The sequence below is a fragment of the Pleurodeles waltl genome, chromosome 4_1 (assembly GCF_031143425.1).
Source record: "Pleurodeles waltl isolate 20211129_DDA chromosome 4_1, aPleWal1.hap1.20221129, whole genome shotgun sequence".
NCBI lineage: Eukaryota > Metazoa > Chordata > Amphibia > Caudata > Salamandridae > Pleurodeles > Pleurodeles waltl.
The window spans coordinates 635,680,578-635,694,525 of record NC_090442.1 but is presented as its reverse complement, the minus strand read 5'-3'; the positions used below and the strand labels follow the sequence as shown (position 1 = coordinate 635,694,525).

General features: G+C 47.9%; 1 protein-coding gene across 4 annotated transcripts in view; it reads right to left on the bottom strand.

The window, feature by feature from the left end:
• USP15 (ubiquitin specific peptidase 15) overlaps window positions 1–13,948 on the bottom strand; it is a 617,233-nt gene that overhangs the window by 336,990 nt on the left and 266,295 nt on the right. The gene's annotated exons all lie outside the window — the stretch shown is intronic.

Here is a 13,948-nt window from a genome sequence, read left to right as displayed (position 1 = left end):
CCTGCTACACCCTGGATGGCATTCAGTATGGTTGCTGGATGAGGGATCTCAGGAGGTCAATAGCCTCCTCACAGAGGGCAGCATGGCTGACTGGGGCAGTGTCTGAGGTGCCTGGGGTGAAGGAGATGCCCACCCTCCTGAGTGAGCGGGCACGGGAAACTCGCTGGGAGGGCGGTGCTGGTACCGGTGTGGCGGCTGTACCTGTAGTTAGAGTGGGCACAGAGGTGTCTGTCACTGCCAGGGAGCTTCCATCGGAGGAGGAGTCACTGTCGGTAGTGTCCCCTCCTGTCTCCGTCGTGGTGCTCCCCTCGCCCTCCGTCCCACTGGTGCCTTCACCCTTGGTGGATTCGGCCTCAAGGCCCATGTGGGATGCAGCTCCCTCCGTCGCCTCTGCTCCTCCGACAGATGATGCTAATGCACACAAGACAGGGTGACAAAACAAAAAGGGGGGGGGGGGGGGGAGAAGACAGAGGATACACTTGGTCAATGCCAGCAACAACACTACAGTTGGAGTACACAACACACAGGGAACAGCCCTATGCACTAGGCCATGCATTACCAGTTACAAAGCTAGTCACCAGCCCATGGGGTACAATGCCTAACGCCATTAGCTGCACACCTGAAACCCACAGGACCCTGCCCAGTAGTAGATGCCCACTAACACTATTGGGGTTGGCGTGCATCTGAGCTTGCCCAACATTGAACATAACCTGCCATGTTCGTCCTGGCCTAGGGGCACCCACAGCCCAATCCCCCACTCAGGTAAAACCTTAACGCGCGCAAAGTAATGATTCTGAATCTGTGCTCTCCCCCTTGTGGCTGCTGTGATGCCTTCATGCGCCCATCCAACTCCAGATAGGCAGCTGCCAGGATGCGGAACAGCAGGGGCGTCAGGGTACGACCCCTTCCTCTTTGGGAGACCAGCCCTACCTGGGCCTCTGCCGTCTTCCTTGCCCAGCGGCGCAGGTCCTCCCACCGTTTGCGGCAGTGGGTGCTCTGCCTGTCAAAGACCTCCTTAGCGATGGCATGCCAAATACCCTTTTTCTGATGGGCGTTGACCTGCAGAAAAAACACAGCAGAAAAGGGATTAGTCATACCGTCCGGACTGTCATACTCATGGCCCACCATATCCCTTTCATCCCCTTACGCACATACATTGACCACCATACATGCAGCACTCTTCCCAGGACCCCTCAGACACCCACCTACAAAGGGCTTACACACACACACAGCAATCCATACATTCATGGCCTATGCATCATGCTCACAGTGTACTCACCCGTTTGTCTGGAGGACCATTGAGTAAAGTGTACTGAGGTAGGACCCCATCCACTAATCTCTCCAACTCCTCAGAAGTGAAGGCAGGGGCCCTTTCCCCAAACACTTGAGCCATTGTCGCTTCCAGACACAGGTCACAGCAGCACTTGCAGTGTAGGTCCTCTCCTGTTGAAGGTCAGGTAGCAAGTGAGAGCACAGATAGAAAATGGGGGTCACGTCCGCGGCGGTGCGTACCGTCACCGCCGGCGTACATTGCCATTGGCTCCTGGAACCCATAGGGCCCAATGATAACCAATGCGATCTTGCGCGGCAGTCGTCGACCACAATGGCGCACAACGCCAGCGAAACTACCTCATTTCCACTTGTCTCTCCTCACAGATCAGGCAGCCACCATTTCAGGGGGGCACAGGCCATGGCAACTAACTGCGTCACAGCAGACATTGGCACATAACTGACTCACGAGTTCAAATACTGTTGAAATGCATATTAATATTGACATATGTGTGAATATGACCTTCTGCTCACCGTTTGTCACCCTATAGTTCAACCACTGAGAATGAATAGGAGATGGAGACATACCCCCTTGTACAGACCCCTGGTGGACCTGGCAACAATGGAGGACAGGCACATTATCCTGACCTACAGATTTGATAGGGCCACAATCCAAGAACTGTGTGCCCAATTGGAGCCAGACCTGATTTCAGCTATCCGCCACCCCACAGGTATCCCCCCCCCCCCCCTTTACTGCAGGTCCTGTCAGTGCTCCATTTCCTGGCAAGTGGTTCCTTCCAAGCGACAGTGAACATGGCATCAGGGATGTCTCAGCCAATATTCTCAAAGGTGCTGACCAGAGTGTTGTCTGCCCTGCTGTAACACATGCGCAGATACATCGTATTCCCCCAGGGGGAGGATTTGGCCACAGTGAAGGCTGACTTTTATGTACTGGGACATATCCCAAACATCATTGGTGCCATTGATGGTACACATATTGCATTTGTCCCCCAATACCACCGATAAATGAACAAGTGCTCAGAAATAGGAAAAGCTTTCACTCTCTGAAAGTGCAGATGGTGAGTTTGGCGGACCAGTACATCTCCCATGTCAATGCCAAGTATTCTGGCTCTGTGCGTGATGCCTTTATCTGGAGGAATAGCACCATTCGATATGTGATGTCTCAACTCCAGAGGCACAGGGTGTGGCTAATAGGTGAGCCCATGGTCCCCACCCAGTTGATGTAGGTATATGGGTGTGGGTTTGGCCCTAAGGGTAAGTGTGTGGCTAACAGGTATCCCTTGAATATTTGCAGGTGACTCTGGTTACCCCAACCTCTCATGGCTACCGACCCCAGCAACGAATGCCAGGACAGCTCAGAGGAATGTTACAATGAGGCACATGGGCGAACAAGAAGGATCATTGAGAGAACCTTTGGGCTCCTGAAGGCCAGATTCTGGTGCCTCCATCTGACAGGTGGATCCCTGTACTACTCACCCAAGAAGGTGTGCCAGATCATCGTTGCATGTTGCACAACCTGGCCTTGAGATGCCAAGTGCCTTTTCTGCAGGAGGATGAGCCTGGGGATGGTCGTGTGGCAGCGGTGGAGCCTGTGGACAGTGACGAAGAGGTGTCAGAGGAAGAAGTTGTAGACAACAGAAGTACACTAATTCAACAGTACTTCCAGTGACACACAGGTAAGACACAGTAACTTCACCTTCCATTGCAGTTTTGTGTTTGACATTGAATATGCCAGCCTGATTTCCCTATTTCTGTGGCCACTTACTGTACTCTTTGGCATCTCTATTTTCAGATCTCTGTGCCCTACTCTGGCTCCTGGTGTGTTTACTGCTGCCCACTGCATGTCATACCTATGTAAATATTACAGTACATTTGAATTTCAATGTTTACAGTTTGTGAAACCAATACATAGAATTCACAGACTCCAAACTTGAATTTGCTCCAAGGGTATTTATTAATGTGGTAATAAGTGTATGGGGTATTGCAATGAGCTGGGCTGCTGATGGAGGAAAGTCCAGGGTAGAGTCCAGCCTATATGAATCACAGTCTATTTGTAGCACAGGTGCATTGTTCAATGTGGCATAGGAAGTGGAGCAATGGCAGTTCAAGGTGGACAGGGTGACAGAGTGGGACAGAAGGGTGACAATCAGGAGAGTCTTATTTCCTGGAGGGGGTCTTGACAATGTTCTCTGGCTTCTGCATGGATCGCAGGGACCGTTTGTGTGGTGGTTCTCCTTCTGCAGGGGGTAGGGTGCTGGTGGCCTGCTGTTCCTGTGGCGGGGCCTCCTGTCCACTAGCGCCGGCAGAGGTCTGTTCTTTGGTTTGGCTAGTGTCAGGGGCCGGTTTGTGTGCCACTGCCTCCCTCCTGGTGTTGGCCATGTGTAAGGAAATGGCTCCCTGTTGCAATTATCCCCCACTTTTTGCCTGATACTGATGTTGACTTAACTGAGAAGTGTGCTGGGACCCTGCTAACCAGGCCCCAGCACCAGTGTTCTTTCACCTAAAATGTACCATTGTTTCCACAATTGGCACACAGATAAGTCCCTTGTAAAAGGTACCAGTGGTACCAAGGACCCTGTGACCAGGGAAGGTCCCTAAGGGCTGCTGCATATATTGTGCTACCCTAAGGGACCCCTCACCTAACACATGCACACTGCCATTGCAGATTGTGTGTGTTGGTGGGGAGAAAAAGGGAAAGTCAACATGGCATCCCCCTCATGATGCCATGCACACAAAATGCTGCCTGTGGCATAGGTAAGTCACCCCTCTAGCAGGCCTTACAGCCCTAAGGCAGGGTGCACTATACCACAGGTGAGGGCATAGCTGCATGAGCAATATGCCCCTACAGTATCCAAGTCTATTCTTAGACATTGTAGGTACAGTGTGGCCATATTAAGTATATGGTCTGGGAGTTTGTCAAAAACGAATTCCACAGCTCCATAATGGCTACCCTGAATACTGGGAAGTTTGGCATCATACTTCTCTGAATAATAAACCCACACTGATGCCAGTGTTGGATTTATTAAAAAATGCACACAGAGGGCATCTTAGAGATGCCCCCTGTATTTTACCCAATTGTTCAGTGCAGGACTGACTGGTCTGTGCCAGCCTGCTGCTGAGAGACGAGTTTCTGACCCCATGTGGTGAGGGCCTTTGTGCTCTCTGAGGACAGAAACAAAAGCCTGCTCTGGGTGGAGGTGCTTCACACCTCCCCCCTGCAGGAACTGTAACACGTAGCAGTGAGCCTCAAAGGCTCAGGCTTCGTGTTACAATGCCCCGGGGCACTCCAGCTAGTGGAGATGCCTGTCCCCTGGACACAGCCCCCACTTTTGGCAGCAAGTCCAGGGGAGATAATGAGAAAAACTAGGAGGAGTCACCCACCAGTCAGGACAGCCTCTAAGGTGTCCTGAGCTGAGGTGACCCCTGCCTTTAGAAATCCTCCATCTTGATTTTGGAGGATTGCCCCAATAGGAATAGGGATGTGCCCCCCTCCCCTCAGGGAGGAGGCACAAAGAGGGTGTAGCCACCCTCAAGGACAGTAGCCATTGGCTACTGCCCTCCCAGACCTAAACACACCCCTAAATTCTGTATTTAGGGGCTCCCCAGAACCTAGGAAACTAGATTCCTGCAACCTGAAGACGAAGAAGGGCTGCTGACCTGAAGCCCTGCAGAGAAGACGGAGACACCAACTGCTTTGGCCCCAGCCCTACCAGCCTGTCTCCCCACTTCAAGAAAAACTTCAATAGCGACGCATCCCCCAGGGTCCAGCGACCTCTGAAGCCTCAGAGGACTACCCTGCATCTAAAAGGACCAAGAAGCTTCCGAGAACAGCAGCCCTGTTCAACAAACCTGCAACTTTGCAACAAAGAAGCAACTTTTAAAGACCACACGTTTCCCGCCGGAAGCGTGAGACTTTCCACTCTGCACCCGAAGCCCCCGACTTGACCTGCGGAAAACTAACTCTACAGGGAGGAATCCCCGGCGACTGGGAGCCCGTGAGTAGCCAGAGTTGACCCCCCTGCACCCCCACAGCGACGCCTGCAGTGGAAATCCAGAGGCTCCCCATGACCGCGACTGCCTGCTTCAAGGAACCCGACGCCTGGAAACCACACTTCACCCGCAGCCCCCAGGACCTGAAGGAACCTAACTCCAGTGCAGGAGCGACCCCCAGGCGACCCTCTGCCTAGCCCAGGTGGTGGCTACCCTGAGGAGCCCCCCCCTGTGCCTGCCTGCATAGTTGAAGAGACCCCCGGGTTTCCCATTGATTCCTATTGAAAACCTGACACCTGTTTGCACTCTGCACCCGGCCGCCCCTGTGCTGCTGAGGGTGTACTTTCTGTGCCTGCTTGTGTCCCCCCGAGTGCCCAATCTTAAACTAAGAAAATATATTTTTCTATATAAAAACCTATTGGCCTGGAATTGTCTTTGAGTGTGTGTTCCTCATTTATTGCCTGTGTGTGCACAACAAATGCTTAACACTACCCTCTGATAAGCCTACTGCTCGACCACACTACCACAAAATAGAGCATTAGAATGATCTCCTTTTGCCACTATCTTACCTCTAAGGGGAACCCTTGGACTCTGTGCACACTATTTCTTACTTTGAAATAGTATTTACAGAGCCAACTTCCTACACCATGTCTGCCAACACCCCTGCAATAGTGACCAGGGTGGTGTGTTTGTCCCTCAGGTCCTCCATTATCCCCAGGTACTGTCCCTCCTGCAGCCGCTGGGTCTCATAAAGCTTTGCTAGTATCTGGCCCATGGTCTCCTGGGAATGGTGGTATGCTCCCAGGATCCCTGCAAGTGCCTTGTGGAGAGTTGGTTCCCTGGGCCTGTTCTTCCCCTTTCGCACAGCAGTCCTCTGAGCTTCCCTGTTGTCCTGTGCCTCTGTCCCCTGAACCGTATGCCCACTGCCACTGACCCCAGGTCCCTGATCGTCCTGTGTTTGTGGGGATGCCTGTAGTGGTCACCTGTAGTGGTGGACACACTGCTGATTGACTTGTCCTGGGGACAGAGGGATGGGCCCACTGGGTGGGTGCTGTGGTGGTGTTTCCTGAAGGGGGAGGCTCTGTGGTGGGTTGGGACTGTGGCTGGATCACCGACTGTCCAGAGGTCCCTGATGGGCCAGGTTGGTCATCGTGATCCAAGCGTACAGAGCTGCTGTCATCACTGTGGGCCTCTTCAGGGGTGGGACTGGATGTGGCTGGCCCCTCCTCTCCGGTGACGTTGAGTGAGAGTCCTGTGGGGATGTAAATGCAGTGTTTTGTATCTGCGTGTGCCATCTTGTGCATGGATATGTTTCCCTCTATGGTTGTTATTAGCAAGGCAGCTTTGGCTTGTGTGAGTTGTGTTTGGTTTGGCTAAGTGCTTGTCACTAGTGTGCATGCTGTGGTGATGGATGTCCATTCAGGTCTGTGATAGGGTCCATAAATTGGTGTTGCATGCAGGGCTTGGTATTGGGGTGGGTGGGTTGTGATGGAGGGGTATATGTGAGGTGGCGGAGTGATGGGGGTGAGGGTAGGGGTTGTTGTTTGTGATGGTATGCAGGTAGGGTGGGGGATAAAGTAGTAAAGATTTGACTTACCAGAGTCCAGTCCTCCTGCTACTCCTGCGAGGCCCTCAGGATGCATGATCGCCAAGACTTGCCCCTCCCATGTTGTTAGTTGTGGGGGAGGAGGTGGGGTCCATCGCCAGTCCTCGTACAGCTACCTGGTGTCTTGCTACCACGGGACGCACCTTCCCCTGTATGCCGTTCCACCTCTTCCTGATCTCATCCCTTGTTCTTGGGTGCTGCCCCACGGCGTTGACCCTGTCCACGACTCTCCGCCATAGCTCCATCTTCCTTGCAAAAGATGTCTGCTGCACCTGTGATCCAAATAGCTGTGGCTCTACCCAGATGATTTCCTCCACCATGACCCCTAGTTCCTCCGTAGAGAACCTGGGGTGTCTTTGAGGTGATATGGGTGTAGTGTGAGTGGTATGTATGAGGGTCTGTGGGGTGATGTGTTGGGGTGTGTGCTGTGAGGTGCGTAGATTGTGTACGGGTGATGATGTTTTGTTGCTCAGATTCAGTGGGTGCTCCTGGCTTGTCTCTATCTCACTTGCCAAAATGTTTGGGTCGTAAAGGGTTGTGGGTATTGTGGGTGTGTGTTTTATAGTGTTGTGGGTGTGGTGTGTGTATGTGTGTCTGGTGTGTGTAGTTTGAATTGTCCAATGTGGAGCTGTTTTGTTAGTGTGTGTGTATTTTGGGCGCGGCGGTATGTACCGCCAATGGTTTACCGTGGTTGAATGTCCGCCGCAGTGATTCGTGGGTCATGATGCTGTGGGCATATTTCTGTTGGCGTAATGGTGTGGGTTTTGGTACCGCCAGTTTATCACTGACCTTTGGGCTGGCGGACTTGTGTGGGTGTCTGTATAGTGGCGAATTTCTATGTGTGGGTCATAATACCCGTAGCAGTATACTGCCACGGTCACAGTATGTTGGTGGCAGTCAGCATGGTGGTAAGCGGCACTTACCGCCAATGTTGTAATTAGGTCCTAAGTCTTCCCCTCACTTTCAATGTTGTTCTGGGAGATGTTGCATTAGTTCTTGCATTTCGTCCCAAGTTGCCCTGTTGTATCTTGACAGTATGCCCCCACTGAATTTTCGATTCTCCAGTGATGTACTCTGGCCACCCTGTTACCTGCAGCATTGATGTGCTTACTCTCCTCAGGAGGTGTAGCTTCCCCAGTGCCCTGCAATGCTTTTTCTTTTCCTTGCTACTGTGTCTGCTAGGAAGTCTGTTGTAGGGTGACCCCTGATAACCTAATATATTGGGTCTGAAGGTGAAGGTCTGCATTTTCTTTTAAATCGTGGAGTAAGTACCCTGGATTTCAATGGGTAGTTAAAGATGTTCTTCGAAACATTTATCATAGAACCAATCATAGGCAGATACTGCACTGTGTGCTCTTCTTCTGTGGTTTGCACTGGAAGTTTATGATATTCTGCACCTCTCTGTATGACACTATGGTAAGATGAAGTGTCATCAGGTGGTGAGGCTTTTGTAGGGACTGGTGGTTCTGTATCTGTGTCAGGCAGAACCACATCATAATCGACCCATGGGTCTGGGCTGAGGTGGGTATCTCCTCGTGAGTCATAGCCCTGCTGAGAAGTATCCCCACCTTCCTCTTCATGTGTAGGTGAAGGAGAACTAGGTTATGGGGACTGAGGTTGTTCAAATGTAATAGGGCTTGTGGCCCTGTGTTCGATAGCCACTCTCTCTGGTGGTGGTGGTGTGACTTCTAAGTCCTGTGCCTAACTTTTGAAAGTACTGTTATTGTTTCTTTGGCATATACTTGTGCAGGCCTTCAAACGCATTGCCTTCCTCTTCTAGTGGCTTTTGTTTTTGTGTTGATTTTAACTGCTTCTCTTGCACTGTTATTGTGGCTGAGGAAGGCGTCTGTCTTTGCTACCACTGTAGCATAGGTCTTCTTCAGCATCAAAGAATGACCTTGCTGTTTTGCTTTTGTAAATGGATACCTGGATTCAGAGTGGCTTGATGTCGAGTTTTTCTTCAGCGCTGATGATGTTTCCGGTGTCAAAGCCGGTGTTGTCTTCTTTGGCGCTAATGCATGTGTCGCTGTTGATGTGGGTTTCGGTACTGAAATGGTGTCGGTGCCATCCCCATGTTTTGGACTTGCTGCCCAATTGGGATCGAGAATATTCTTGTCCCTGCTCGGCTCTGAGGCATGCTTGTGGTGTCAACCAGAACACAAAGGTTGTGGTGCAACGTGGCGTGGAGGCGGAGGTGTGTTCAATATTTCCTTCAATCTGGGTGAGTCAATAGTATTCACGGTCCTTGGCGCCTCGACCCAGGCACCGGAGTCTTCTGCGTGAGCTCCTCGACCTGCACCAGCGGCTCCTCTTCCCCAATGGATTTGTCCCTGGCAACATAATGTGGAACTGCGATGAAAAGGTAAATCAGCGTCAATCTCACCCTCGTTGTGTGACTCTTCATGAGAGATTTCTGCCCCGGCTGCCATCTCCATGTTGCGCACTAGGCGACAGTCTCCTCTACTTAACAGCATATTCGTATTTTCCAAAAAGCTGCACGCTGGGCTGTCTTGTTCCTTGTGTTCTGCTGATAAGCACAAATTACAGACCTTGTGAGTATCAGAGTATGCATATTTGGTCCTGCACTGAGGGCACCATCTAAATAGGCTTTTTTTCTTGCCTTCATGGAAATCCAATGTGTGCGCTCGATGTGTACACCTTTTCAGCGTGTATCAGAGTCGTATACTATTTTTTGTTGTTGTTCTTCTATCGTCTTTTTCTTCCGTAGGCCACGTGGTTGTCGAAACTGAAGAGCTCCTACACAGACTGTTCGAGTCCAATGGTGGGAAAATATAACTTAACAAAGGAGCCACTAAACAAGTGCAACACCTTGATGAGGAGGAGATATGACTCATGAAACCGACCATACAACGTCTTAGAGAAAAACGACTTGCAGAGTCCGGGACCAATGCTACATGGCAGCGGTGTGCATAGCATGTGTATCTGCAGCCAACACATGCTACAAATAGAGGCATTTCCTTATAGGCACTCTACATTAATGAATTATGCATACTACTGGTAGTGTCCCCATTCCACACTGCTTTAACAGAAGGGGGTTTTCAGCCTACAGTCTATTACTTTCTGAAGCCATGCATCATTGTATCTTTTCTGAACTTTTGCTGCCCACTGAATGATGACTGCTGATCATCCAGTGGCATGGGAGAACATCATATCCACATTATAAATTTGACCCTTTGTTCCTTTTAAAACTTCAGCCCCTATTAAATGAACTTCCCATCAGAGTAGAGGCTACCTGTTGTGCTTTACATCTCTTTCTGTACTGTCATGTTGAATACAATGTACTCGGGTGCAGACCTGGGAATGTATCTGGGGGCTGGAGCAAGATGCGTGCCCATCAGCACTGCTGCCTCCCACACCTGGCTGTAACATGCCAAATGGGGCATTAAGCCAGTAATATAATGTTGGCACATTCATTATGCCCACTGTCAGGGGCATGGTACAGAAGATGAGTACAAGTTGCTTTCATAACGACGCAGCTCAGCTTGCTCCACCTTCTGTGTCCCTGTAAAGGCAACAACACACCGTCCAAGGAATGAACTGTTGCGATTGCATTTAATCTCATCAACATCCCTACCAGTGGTTTTGTGTCTGGGCCCTATGTCCTGCACCCTGTTCTTATAATGGTGTTTTTTGCAAGACCATTCACCAGTGCAGATCCTGAAATTTCTTACGCTTTAGAAGATTGTCAAGAGAATCCACACCTTCCTGGTCAATGCCTTCAGCTCTATGGGGGAAGGTAAAGCAGCTTGAGTTTTCTTTAATGGCTATTTACTGCTCTTACTGTAGAGCTATATCACTAAGGCATAACCTTTAATGTAATTTCCGTCTTTTTGTATAACATGGTTATATTCTCTTCTGCAATATATTAAGCCAGTTTTTGAAGGAGTTTTAGCATTTTCTCATTTCTTCTGAAAATTCTACATCTCTACAGCAGATGTGCCACTTTCCTCACTGAAGAAAATTTTAATTTGAAATTTTGCAGAGGTCATTATCATTCAATTTCATAGAGGACAGATATCTGTTAAGTCACAATATTTCCATACATTTAGAGTATACTGAATATTTAATACAATTTTTGGGGTCTATTGTGAAAACAGCATCAATTCTGAAACACAGTTTAGCTCCCATCTTTAGGCATTCCATTATATATGGATAAGGGAGGCTAATATTACTTTCACACGTTTTAGCCCAGAACCTTTACAAGTGAAAATAGGGAAAAGAAAAACATTGAAAATAATAGTATTAATTATATTTGCATGAGGAGGTTATAGAAGTAGCAAAATAAAAATTGTTCATGCTGTCAAGGGTGGGTGTGGGGCATTCTCTAGCTGAAAAAGGAGGCAATCGTATAAAGCCCAGAACTAGAATAACTTTTTTTTTTTTTTACTAAGGACTGCATTTTTAAAGTAGACATCTATGATCAAATATTATCCTCCTTCTAACCCCAACCCGAAGTTGATGAATGGCTATAACACCAAGCACCTCCCTAATCCCCCACCTTGTTTACAGGAAAAATAGATGCTATCACCAACCAGGAAGCAACGGTATAAAAGGTGAGAGACACAGGGTAGGATTTTCACAAGTATTGGACTCTTCCAAAAGCAACTGCCAAAGCAACAGCTAATGGAAAGGAATTGGGAAGTCACAGTCAAATACATTTGGTATACACAGAAGAATTATTTATCTGCAAGCAGCATAATGTCAAAGATTTGTGCTTCGGAAGCCACAAAGACATGGTTTGATTGTCAGGTTAGACAGTTTCCTTTGTAAGGACTCAAATAAGCTACCATATTCATGTGAAGAAGGGTAACCAACTACACAGGCTCATTAGAGTAACAACCACCAATAAAGTTCACTCAGGTTACGGCAATTGAATCACGCTACAGAGTAGCTGCAAGGAGCACACTGATATGATTGGGACAATGAAAATAAAGAGATCAGAGGTAAAAAAATAAGTTGTGATAATTAAAGAGCAGAAGCATCCAAAAGTGAAAGCACACCTGCCAATTGTTGTAAAAAAAATAAATAAATTTAAGAAAACTCTCAAAAAACACAGTAGTACACTGACCAGTAAGATATTCCTTGTACAAAGCACTGAGGAAGAGACATGACAAGATACCCAAATAAACACAAAATTATTGTGTTAAATCAGACTTTGGCTCCTTAACAACCAGAAGCTTTCTAACCTATCTTCAAGGACTCGATAGTCGAGAATCGCATCCCAATCCAAAAGTATGAACAAGCAAACGCTACAAAAAAATACATAAAACCCACAAGCATTAAGTGGAATGCATGAGGGAAATAGATATGGGAAAACTTTTTTTAATGAGGGTTTGGATGGTGGAGAATGTTCCTATATCATCAGCCTAGTATATCAACATGAACGTTCTGTAAAATGATCTCAACAAAGCGGCCCTGTGCCCAAAGAGTCCTTCATGAACTGGATCAATATAAAAAAAATCACTTGAGAGATATGTCCTATAATCCCTCAAGGACTTGTGGTTTGAATCTAATAATAGATTTTTTTTTTACCAATGGTAGGTTTCTCACATTTTGGGAAGTAGATTTTGGGAGGATGTCCCAAACATAACTCTAAGTTGAATCGGTCTAGGAAAGGGACTGTGGAGCAGAGATCAGCACAGAAGTATGGAAAAGGGATTGTAAACTGATCAAGTAATGTCTAGTAACACTAGCCGTAAACTGGCTTGATTGCACATAGTGCACATAACTTAAAATGAGCATAAGGCTCAAATGTGATAATTGCCCCAAATACAACTAGGGAGGAGCTACTCTTCGAATCACATTGAAAGGGGATGCCCACTCATTGCTCAAAACTGGAAATATGACAGGTTTTGTAAACACGTCAAGAATTGAGATATAATGCACACATGAAGCATATGTCCTGGTTATTAAATCACTAAAGTCAAATATGTCAATAAAGAGAAGCGCAGCACGACTCGTATTGGCAATATGTAGAATCGCCATTAAAAGGATGCTTCCAGAACCAACTATGGATGAATGGATGAGGAAACAATGAATTGCTCACAGCTGAAACAATAAGGTTATTTGCAGGAATTCTCTTGCCACAGGGCTACAAGCTACACTGAGTGTGCTATAAGATATATAATCTATCTGACAACTAAGATAAGATTTGAACTAAAGCATGTTATAATTAAAGCTGTTACAGTAATGTTCATGTATAAATAATGACTGTGGGAAACTGCCACTGTATGTACTAGATCAAAATGAGATGTGTAGTGTACACAGAGTACAGGGGTTCTCCAGAGGCTTAACAAAGGCTAAGTAGATAGTACTAATGCTCTCTTTTGTGGTAGTGTGGTCGAGCAGTTAGGCTTATCAGAGGGTAGTACAAAGCATTTGTTCTACACACACGGACAATAAGGGAAACACACACTCAATGACTAACTGCAGACCAATGGTTTTTTAAAGCAAAATTTATTTATTTCTAGAACCAAAAGATTCAAGTTGCAGGTAAGTGCATAAATAGGTATTCCACATATGTATTGATACCACTTTGATTAGAATTGGCAAGTTATAAAGTTTTTGAATAAATGGCAAGAATTTGTTTTAAAAGTTGAGAGTGCAATTTTCAGAAACAGTTCTTGGGGGGAAGAAAAGTTAGGTCGATTTGAATGTAAGTACAAGACTTACAGGTCCAGTCTCTGGTGGTTAGGAAGTCCACAGGTTGGGGTTTCAAGTTAACCCCAAACACCCACCCCCAGCAACACAGGGCCGACCGGGTGCAGAAGTCAAAGATGAAGCAAATTTAACATGGGCTCCTATGGAGACTGGGGGCACTCGGAATCAGGCTTAATTGCAGGTAAGTACCCGAGTCTTTCGGAGGGCAGACCTGGGGGGTTTAGAGGAGCATCGGGCGGGGGGGACACAGGTCAGCACTAAACACAAATCCTCAGAGGTGCAGGAGGGAGCGCGGGGGGCTGTATGCAGGGTGCAAACACAGTGTCGTGCTCAAAATGCTTTTCTTTCTATAGGGGAACCCCAGGGGCCACAAAGATGCTG